Here is a 12,003-nt window from a genome sequence, read left to right as displayed (position 1 = left end):
TTTTACATGATTGACAACCGTTCCAAACTTTTTGCAGATTGAAATATTGAATCGGTCAACGACCTCCAAATAAATGAGCGTTACGTCAGCGAATAACTTTATTAAGTACTAGCATAATTAATCTTACATCATGACAGGGTTACCATTTGTGATTATTTGCAGTACGCTAGGAATTTGTAGAGTTACTCCAGGTATTTGTGTCAAGCGAGCCTGTTCTGCGAATCGTTAGAATTTTGATACTATCTCTGTCTATTTATAGCGTAACTTAAAGAGAAATTCCTTAGAAATAAGGAGCTTTTCCTTCTTAATTGATATTAGGTGATAGGTATGATTGTAAGATATGAATGAATTTGAAGATTGTGTACCACATTTTCGAATCACTTGTGGAATCTATCACCACAATATCGTTGGATGTCTTAGATTTTCCAAAATCCTTCACCATTTTGACGCCATGGAATAAGGGTTTCTGTCAGAGACTAGCTGGTCATCATAATCATCATCATCATCAGCCTACAGCAGTCCACTGCTGGACATTAGGCCTCTTCCATGGCGCGTCACAACACTTTATCTTCAGCCCCTCGCATCCATCCGCCGCCAGCGACTCTCTTAAGGTCGTCCGTCCACCGTGCCTCAGGACGCCCTACATTATCCACTACTACTACTAGCTGGTGCGGTAAAGTAACTAAATGAGCCAATCGCAAGCTAGTTAAACGGAACGGAACGGAACTCACGATACTTTGCTATCAGCGATATTTTGCTTGACAACCCTCATCAATTAACGCCGTATCAACGTGACTGCTGCAAAAAACAATTGTTACAAATTAAAAAGATATATCTCCTTTTTTGGTGCACCCTAATCTCGTGAGTCGGTACTAGTGTCAATTGTAAGAATAACTGCCGAATGTACTATGAAGTATAAATAGAAATTATTCAATTAATCATTGTCATCCCGCGTCTTTTCTAGCTTCATCTGGGATCTCGTCTTTATATACATAATAAATAAAGAACTTTACATATGCTTAAATAATTTCCCAAATTGCAAAAATTAGAATTCTCATCTAGATCTTAAGCATAAGATACTACATCAATCAGAATAAGTCGGGATTCAAAAGGTTAAACAAGAGGTTGGGCAGTTTAATGTCAACGTATCTCTTGCAAGGCTAAGTAATTCTGCATTGTAATAATAGCAATTTGCAACTAATAAATTGCACTAGCTATTAATTTGTTAAGATGAATGACAACCCTCGTAAAGAGGCGTAGTTGTCGTAGCGTGGTTGTCACCACACACGATCAATCATACTCTCCATCCTCAGCTAATTGAAGCTCGATTTTAATGAATTATATACAACAACAAAAAAACTGCACGTGAAAAAATATGAGCAACTCGTATAACCGTTTTGTTTGCGGTTTGCCTCATGTATATTATTATATTGTTGTACCACTGGTGATATCAAAGATCTGTAACTGTAATATACGCTACTGTGTGATGCCTCGGTCGATATCAGATTGGAAATTGAATTGGCAAAAAAAATAATAGTTTGGAGTTGAATTTAGAGCACAACTAGGTACTTAACAACTAACTGGTTTTTGGAGAGGCTTAACCTTGATTGGAACTATTCACTAAGACCTTTTGACGACGAATTGCTTTATTGACCGAGAAAAATACTACTGCAACAGTACTAAGTTGTCAATTGTAATTGATTCCTTACAATACAAGGTTGATACTGTGTACTGGTAAAACAAGGGAACTATATTTTCTGTCACTTAAATTTAGATTTGTCACTAAACTGCTATACCCTTATTATTATATCTATCCCTGAGAAATATATTGATCATCAAATTAATCAAATCTGTCTCTAAGTATATAAGTCATCAGATTAATCTAAACCTGTATCCTAAATTATAGTTTGATCATCAAAATTCGATCACCAAAATAATAGATCTGTCACCTAATAAATAGATCAGTTCCTTAATTCAATGCTTCTAACTATTCTCCTAAGGTAGGTCTGGTTAGGCACGACAAAGAGCGAAGCGAGGAGGAGTGTTAGGTAGAACTGCGACCCTGAACTGCCAGAACCTATTTTTTTTTGCTAATACTTGTATGATGAATATAAATGTTTGTAGTGGGTACTTGAGCCTTGGATGTTTGTATGTATTTGAGTATATATGTATGTATGTCTACCCGTTGTTTAGCACCCATAGAACAAACTTTGCTTAGTTTGGGGCTAGATCAATTGGTGTAATTTGTGAGAAGATATTATTATTATTATTTCATTCATTGTTTATCATTATCGTCAAATTTCAGTTCAATTATTTGATGATCAATATTATTTTCCAGTGATTATAATTAATTTTTAGGAAGCCATTTCAATATTGTTTTAGTGATTCAGTTTTAGTGACACATCTATTATTTTGGAAACCAATATAATTATTTGATGATCAATATTATTTCCGAGTAATTTTTAAATAATATTTAGGTACTTAACCGTTTTAATATTATTTGGTGATTCTATATAGGTGACAGATCTACTATTTAAGGAACAAATATAATTTATTAGGTCGCCGAAAACGCATTTATTAGGTGATCAATAAAATCATACCCGTAAAATAATATGTGTAAACACGTAGAAATACCATTAGAAAGAGAAGAAAAATTACATTTAAATTGTAATATGAGTGCAATAGACAATCTACCGACCTAGTTCAATTTCTCGACAACTCAAAAATTTTATCCGAGTAATAGTTTTATAACAAACAACAACACAGATTAACAGCATTATGAATGGTATTTTCACGTTCTGTGATTTAGAAAATCGGTCTATGCTAGGTTTATAACCTTCATAACCTTGTTGGCCGTTTGATGCTTGCTTGTATTTTCTTCATATGCGTATATAGGGTTTTGGGCCGTGAGGATTTTGGGCCTGGGCCACCCCTGGATTTTTGGGCTACCGAATTTATGTATACTATAATTCACATAAATCTGCATGCAGGGGCCCCCCTGAGAAATACGACAATGACTTTCTTTATTTATTTATTTATCAATGAAAATAAACAGCATTTTAGTTGATACTTGGTCAATTTCATAACATGAAAGTAATCACTTACAACAAAAATACTAAAAAATCACAAATAATAACAAAATTCCCTAAAGCGACGGAACACCACATCTTCTGACCAGAAGTCGGAGTACAGGAACATCTGCTGGTGCTTGGCCAGTACTTGGAGTCTATAAGAGCAAAGTTGTTTTTATATCTAATCTACGATTATCACATATTATCTACGATTATCTACGATTAACAAGTCAATATCGTAATCTCGTTTGGTATCAGTTAATTGTTTAGGCAGTAATAGGCAAAGCTTATCATTACCTATAGGTGTTAATTAAATAACTGAAAACCAGAAAGTAGTTTGCTAAGAAGTGAGAGTAGAATCGATTACACTATGTTTGAAATTAAAAAAAAGTGTGCGAGAAAGGGGAAGTGGACTGTATGGAAATTTGCGAAATAGCGACGAGAGGAAAGTAGGGATGGTGAAGGAACGGGTGGGAAGCAGAATATTGCGTCTCGTGAAAGAATAGTAAACAAAAATAAATAAAGCACGCGAAAGAATGGCTACTGTCAAAAGCTCTCACCTGAGAACTCCTCGCCTGCTGTTGGGCAGGATCTTAGGGCGTCGGTAACGGGCACCGTTGGCTCGAAGTCTTCAGCTCCTCCGGAATCACTGTCAACTCTTACCTCTGGTGTCGCACTTAGCCTTTAAAAAAGTTTATGTGTGAAATTAGGTTGTGTTTGTGTTTTAAAATCCTTTTTTATTGGGCCTAGTCTAAAAGTTACAAATGCAACGTGCGCCAATTAAATATTTCAGCGAGGTTGCATACTATTTCGATAGTTTAATACTGGCCGTTTTGCTGTCAATGTGTGATTTTCTTCTAAAAACGTCAAAGCGCAACTGACAAGTACAAATTATAAGCGTAGAGCTAGAAATGAAGTAGAATTACTAAGCAAAACACACGAACATCTTTTAAAATAATGATGGTATTCAAAAATAAATGAAATCAACTGACTTAAAATGAAATATTATTTTTGGGTGTCTGAGGTTTTCAATTATTTAATTAACACCTTGTATAAATTGTTTTGTCTAATAATTTACGTATCTTGTACAATGCCGGCTCGCACCTCTGAGTTTTTCGAAATTCATGTGCGAAATTACATTTCAAATTTACCACGAGCTTTGCGGTGAAGGAAAACATCGTGAGGAAACTTACACAAACCTGCGAAGTAATTCGATGGTGTGTGTGAGGTTCCAATCCGCACTGGGCCGCGTGGAACTACGGCCCAAGCCCTCTCATTCTGAGAGGAGGCCTGTGCCCAGCAGTGGGCCGTATAAATATAGGCTGGGATGGGATGATACAATGCCGCCTCTTCAGTCCATCAACAGGTAAATTAAATGCATTGTTGGTTTTGTACAGCCGTCCTTTACAAAGCAAAACAAAGCTTAAAAGGAGCGAGTTATTCCGTGATTAATTGGTTATTGAGCCCATAGATACGCACCCACATCTGGGATGCTTAGCACATGATGCTTTGCTGAATACAATTAGTGTTGCGTGGATGAACAAGTTTTACAGTAGGTCGGTTTGGTTATATTAAGTTAGTTTGACCTTAAGCTACTGTTACACATGCTCGTTACTAGCATGCTAATAAGCATGCTCATGCATGCCAGTAATGAGCATGCTCATAGACTGTTTACATTTGCATTTGTTTTGAGTATGCTCCTAAATAAGCATGCTCAGAACAAACACTCCGATACACATGCTTTTTGATAGCATGCTCTCTGCCAGTTCAAAGTCAGTGTTGCCACGGCAATTACCGTTTCTACGGCTTTCAGGCCAAAAAATCTCGGGGCTGCAACCCTGTGGCCGTTACGGCATTTCGCAAATTCAACGGTAATAAATTAATTTATTTACTTATTACAAATTCACTTTTAGTAACTTTTTTTTGTAATCTTTCCCTTGCGACTCTCGTGGCACTACCAAACTAGCATGCTCAAAGCAAACGCGTTCACATCACACTTGCTTATAACCTTTCCCCCTTCCACCCCCGCACCAACTAGCATGCGCAAAAATAGCAGGGCCTGCTATTAGAGAGCATGCCACTAAAAAGCATGCTCAATAGTAGCATGTACTGTACATACATATGCTAGTAGGTAGCATTTGCTCAATAGTAGCATGCTTTCGTGCTAGTAACGAGTATGTGTAACAGTAGCTTTAGATTTCGAGTCCACAAATTAATAATGTCTTTGGGAAAATGAATGGCAGGAAAATTGCTGGGTCACTGTAGCTACAAAGGACTAGATATTAAAAAAATATAAATGCGACAAAAAAATTATAGTAATTTCTATGATCTTATCTTAATAAGGAATACGTAGAAATCTATCTTGTTTCTATTCACATAGTTGTAGTGTTTTTTATACCACCCATAAGTATATAACAATAAATTTGACCGACTACAAAACACCATGAAAATAATCTTCTACCAATAATGAAGTCTACGACTCGGCGCCTCAGCACGAGCCAGCAGGAGTCGATTACATTTTTTGCTGTACTATTTTGCATATTGACTAATGCATTCGGAATCACAATGGCCTGAAATGAAATGAACTGAAATAATTTATTTTGCTATTAGACATGGTGACAAGTGGTTTTAAAACTAGCACTAATTGACACAGTGACACGTCTAACCAAATACATTGCTTGCAACATTATCATTTCACTACTTCTTTACGTCAAACGTTAAGCCCAGTTTAGACATGCAACAGAATTTTGCAAGTTTCAATACATATGAGGCCGTAAACCTTACGAGTATGAAGTGGTAAATTGAGCACCGCAATGTAATCCAACTTGCAATATTTATCTTGCAGGTCTAAACTGGGCTTTAGGTAGAGAGAGGGACGGTACGACACAAACTTCGATTTTCGAATTTCGTAGAAGCTCCTCCCCTCTGGTCTACTGTATCAGTGGCAAGTGTGTAATTAGTGTCGTATTGTCCTCCCACGGCGATCGTTCACCCGCTCCGCCATTGTCTGCCATCGCCCTACCCCAGGCTTCAGCTGTTTTATCTTCTGAACTTGAAATTCAAGGCCTGAAAAGGCCTTAACATGAATCACCGTATCTCAACCTCTAAGTGCCGTCAGAAGCGTGAGTTACCTAACATTACCAAGTTTTCCAATTATGGATAACCGTGACTAATACTCGTATTCGATTAAATAAGAAAGAAGTACGTATCATCAGATATTGTTGCCAGTGACTGCAGAACATTTAGGAGGAAGCCGACAAGCGCGTAATTTTTGCTGCATTCGGTTTTATACAAAAGTCCAGTTTGTGCCACACGGCGACTCAAAATGAGTTGTACAACATTGTATGAAAAGAACGACTCACAACTCAAAAAATTACCCTTAGTATATAAGCAATAGCAAATAGGATAAGAAAGGGATACATAATAAACTTGATAAAAGTTTGTCTACTTTGACACTAGATCTAGATTATAGATAGGGTTTTACGAGTACAACTTTGTAATGAGGTTACTGTTTGAAAATTCACCAGATGGCTAGTCTCACAAATATTAGTTAATGACTTAATGAGCATTTAGCTGACACTGCAGCAAGCTTTTATGGTTAAATTTATTGTTGCAACTGGCTTGGCCTCCACTTCCTCGTTGTATTATAAATCATCAAATCGTCATCATCATCATCCCAGCCTATATACATACGTCCACTGGAGAGAACAGGCCTCCTCTCTGAAGGAGAGGGCTTGGGCCGTAAACCACGCGGGCTCTGTGCGGATTGGGAACTTCACACACACCATTGAATTTCTTCTCAGGTGTATGCAGGTTTCCTCATTATGTTTTCCTTCACCGTAAATCACATGATAAATTTCAAATGTGTATTATATATGACGAAATTAAATTTCAGCCAAAGATTACCAATTAGAAAGGTCCAGTCGGCAATCGGCACCTTTTATCTCTTTTATACCAGTGACTCGATAATAACTCGAACAGCCTGTCCTGTTTACAAAATACCTAAAGGTATACAATAGCCGAACGGTCGGCGACCGCTATCACTTCAAATCCAGAATGCCCTAACTGCTGTCCTCACTGTAGCCTGTTAGTACCTTTTATTGTGAACGAGGTCCACAACACAAAGCAGAGGATGTAACTGTATACTGACAAAATATTAGCACCGTCGACTTCCGTGCCGATCAGGTGATCCTGGACTGATGTCTTAACCCCCTTTCGCAAATTGCGTAGAATTAACAGTTACTGCGTTTATTCACGTCATTGTGACATTTCTAGCATAATTAACTGTACCTACTTCTAGTTTATAATAGAAATGAGGGCGAATATCTACACAAAATGCACAGTTACATTCTTTCCACAACTGAACTGAACATGTAGTTATGGTCTATTATGCAAAAAAGTCGTCAAAATAGCGACATTGAATAAGACTTCATAATCATGAGAAATGGGAAACAAGTTTCAATCGAGTCCAAAAGTAACTCATCAGAGACTTTGGTCGCAAAATTTACGCGTCGTTGAACTTTAGCAGCGATTGAGGCAAATGTCACAATAATTGCACATGAGTCCGCCAAAGTTAACGGGTTTTCATTGAAAATTATCGTAACCGCGTGTCATTACCATTACGCAGCAATCATGGTAATGCTTGTAATAAATATTTATGTAAACGCTTTGACTTCCGTCTTGAGATTGACAGTGAAGTTTTCGCCATCGCTCTTCCAATCTCATCTCATGATGGATATTAATATTGACCAACAAAACAACGGATGCGAAAGTTACAAGAAAACCACGAAGTATGCATGCATGCGAGTATAACAGTAAAGGTAGAACGTTTTTTAAAATTAACATGCATACGTTTATAATTTAAAATAAGATTAAAACGTCTCTCGATGACACCGCTGAAAAATAGCTTTCTTGAAACCTAAATTTTTTCGGGTCCAGATAATGATCGTTGGAGCTGTAATGTTATACCTCAAAGCGCTTGGGTCCAGAAGATAAATGACTTTGGGGATTCAAGGGTCAACTGTTTGCCATTCGGGGAAGGTCGGTTACTGAAGCGGAACACATGTCGGGTCAATGGTACTAGTTATTGGGAGCAGCGTGTCTGTGAAACTTAATCCCGTCTAAATGCCCCGTAGACTTGGGCCAAAATAAACAATTTGTGTGGTCGTATTACCACCGGCGGCGGTCTTTAGTCTTTTGTATTTAAACCGTCCGTAACGCGATAGTTGTAATTACTTACATGTAGTACACGGGGTCAGTTGCTTGGGTCGATTGTGCTAACCGGCTAACCGATGTATGTTAAAGGTCGGTTTGTTATTTCGAGGATGCTGATTGTTAACAGACGCTGTAATTAGACACCTTAATTTCGCCATTCAACGGCTTAAATTAAGGAATGTATTGTATTGTAGGTATAGGTAGGTAGGAACCAGATCTATTGTCGTTACGCCCGTGCAAATTAGAGTAAGTGCAGGGGGAAAACGTGGATATATGCATTAAAAACTGTTTTTTTATATAAGTAGTAAGTAAAATAAAGATCTTTATTTGTAAACAAAAGAATGCTACACATTACAAGTACAACACATACAGTACCTACATACAAACTAATACCAGTTTTAACTTGCACTGCAGCGACTCGACACACACACAAAACAACGATAGGAAAAAAAATACATTATTCAAATATTTAAATTATTTTATTTGTTTATTAAATCTTGTTAGTAAAATAAAGAAAATAAAAAAAGGTGGAAGCGAGTCAGTGAAAGAACGAGTCAAAAGACATAATTCAATGAACGAACAGAATTTCAGTATCTACCAACAAAATTAAACAATTTAGGGCTAGGTATTCAGTCAAAATGAATGCGCTGACCTGTGAGCTGTATCTTTAGCCTCATCTGCATTCATCATCAGGTGCAATAGAGGTCAATCGAGGCAAAATTAAATAATAAAACCAGCAGCATTTTTGTTCTGTCTTCATTATGTTTCAGGTTTATTTATACAGGAATAAATATTACCAAACTCAAACTTAAACTCAAACTCAAATAATTTATTGTTAATTAAGTATAGGTAAGTACATGTGAAGTTGGAAATCATTTTGAAAAGAACTGCTATAATTTGCTTCTTAGGCGTACAATATTATTTTCTTAAAATTAATAATAGTTTATTTACTTACTAACTAACATTAAATGCGGTAAAATCATTTTTCATTCACACTTGCTCGTAAACAGTGTCGTAACATGCAGGCTACCTTAGTTGCAACCCCAAATAAAAACCCTCGACCTTAATGTGCTTGTCATGAACCCGTGGTCGGTAAATGAGTCATTGCGCGTACACATTTTCTTGCCATGAAGCCCAAGGTCGGTAAATGAGTCAGCGCCCGTACTGATGGCGCTGCGCGCGCTCTTGCTGCAGGACTACATGGACCACATGCACAGCACGTTGCGGGCGCAAAGCCGAGGGAGGTTGAGGGCGACGCTGCCAAGAGCACAGCCTAAGGTATCGCCAATATTGGAAAGAAAATTTTTTCTTTACAAATATAAAATTTTACTTGCAAATGTGATGAAAACATTGTATAATCGCACGGGCGGTACTAGAATTACGACACATCGACTCATAAAGCCTCAGTCTTCGACTTCGGGCTTTAATAGACTCTCGTTCGTAATTCCTTATTTACCGCCTTAAGACACATTTACTATTCTAAAATTCACGTATATCATAAAATACATTATCTTTCAAAAATTTCAATTAAGTTCTTTTAAAATACTTTTATAATGTTCCATCCGAACGAATAAAGTCACTTCTGCAAAATTGTTACTTTTCACTAGGGGCATTTGAATTTTCGCTTAGTTTAATTTGATTATAGCTTTGTAAGTAATAGGAATTCGTCAATGCAATTAAGTAAAGTTTTTACTAGAGTTGTCAGGATTACTTTTTAGTAGCAATCTTTTTAAATGTTAAGGCTTTCAAGGAATTCTGGGTCTTAAAGTAATATGTAATTGTTTTCGTGGGAACGCACAGCCAAAAATTCGGTGTTAAGAGAATATAGAACTATTTTTGTCGGAGTTTTGACTTTGTGAACCGAGGTCTATAGGCATATGAAACTTTATTCCTCGGATATTTTGATAATTTTTTCAACAACATGTGACTATCTATCTATCTATCTTCTACGCGTTAGCAATAGAGTCATGTTCAGATATTTTTATCAAATTTTGCTCACATGTTTATGAACTCGACTGTACGTGATTATTCGCAATGACGAAATAAATAATAATTAATGCTTATTACAAACGACATTGCCCATTAGGTTACTCACAATATGACACTTGTTCCTTGTGCTTGTTTGTTTTTATGATCGCACATGAAAATTATATAAAAAGTTTTAAAAGTAATGTATTTCATCATCATCGTGATCATCACATCCGCAGGATGTCCACTCTTGGACATAGGCCTCCCCATAGCCCTCTAGTTGCATCCACCGCGAACCGCCGCTTTAACTAGGTCATTTCATCTCGTTGGAACTTTTCGGCCCAACAGCCATACGTTCTCCATCCTATATGGCCTGCCTATTGCCACGACTTCAACGAGCTAATTTGTTTGGCCATGTCGATAATGGTGACCCTTGTTCTTCTACATATCTCCTCATTTCTAATTCGATCTCGTAGAGAAATCCCGAGCTCTCTCCATAGCTCGCTGAGCAACTCTGAGCCTATTTATAAGGGCTATAGTGAAGCACCACGTCTCCGATCCATATGTATTGTCATCACACCAACACATTGGTTAAAAAGACTTTCGTCTTAAGGCACTGAGGAATTTTGAACGAAAAGACATTGCTGAGTTTTCCAAACGGTGCCATCTGTGTTGGATTCGACGATTGGTCAATCTTCTCGAAGTTGAACTTACCTAATTTGACGGTTTTTCCTATGCGTCAACAACTTCAAGAACCGAATTCTCACCAAATAGGAGTAGACACCTGTCTTTGACACTCGATTGAGGTTTTCGAGTAGCGTACTGAGTTCTTCCATCGACTTTGCCATAACCACGATATCGTCGGCAAACCGAAGGTGAGTGATGTATTCGCCGATGAGATGCCTATCTTTTCCATTCCAGAAGCTTGAAGGCGTCTTCGAAAGCGGCAGTAAACAGTTTCAGAGATATGACATCTACGTATCTTACGCCTGTTTTCAAAGGAATCGCATTCGAATTCTGTTCGTGTACTCGGACCGACATAGTGGCGTTGTTATACAAACACTTTAACACTTCGATATACCAATAGTCAACGTATCGCTGGAGAAACTCAAGCACCGCTCACGTTTCGACCGAATTAAAGGCTTTCTCGTAATCCACAAACGCTAGACATAGTGGCAAGTTATACTCTTCGGTATTCTGTATGACTTGCCGCAGCGTATGTATGCGGTCTACGGTACTATAAGCCTTTTTGGAACCGGCTTGTTCAGGTGGCTGGAAGTCATCGAGCCTGCGTTCGAGACGATACTTGCGACATAATTAGAGTTAGAGTAACCGTTTCGGTATCAGAAATTTCATTTATAGGCGTCAGTTCCTTTGTAGGCGATGGTTCCAATATTGGCGATGTGCCTACAGAAGTGACGGGTTGAACGGCGACACTACTTTCTTACCTAGATTTTACATCACGCTCTAGATCAATAGCTCGCCTTTTTCTCCTCTCTGTGTATTTGTATTTTATTTTTATGTGCAATAAAGAGTTTACATACATACAAACATGATTCCGTACTGTGTGATGTTTCTACATTGCAGAAGATATGACTGGGGCATTAGTTTATTATATTATCCTCGTAAAACGTACACCGACTAGATCGGCGGCATATGAAGAGAGGCTATATAGGTTAGAAGTACCCGAAAGCGTCGAGCAGTTATGGGAGTGATGAATGTGGATGAAGCGAGAGAACTATGTCAGAAT

This window comes from Choristoneura fumiferana, chromosome 23 (genome assembly GCF_025370935.1).
Source record: "Choristoneura fumiferana chromosome 23, NRCan_CFum_1, whole genome shotgun sequence".
Classification (NCBI taxonomy): domain Eukaryota; kingdom Metazoa; phylum Arthropoda; class Insecta; order Lepidoptera; family Tortricidae; genus Choristoneura; species Choristoneura fumiferana.
The sequence above is the reverse complement of the archived record's forward strand: the minus strand, read 5'-3'. Positions refer to the sequence as shown.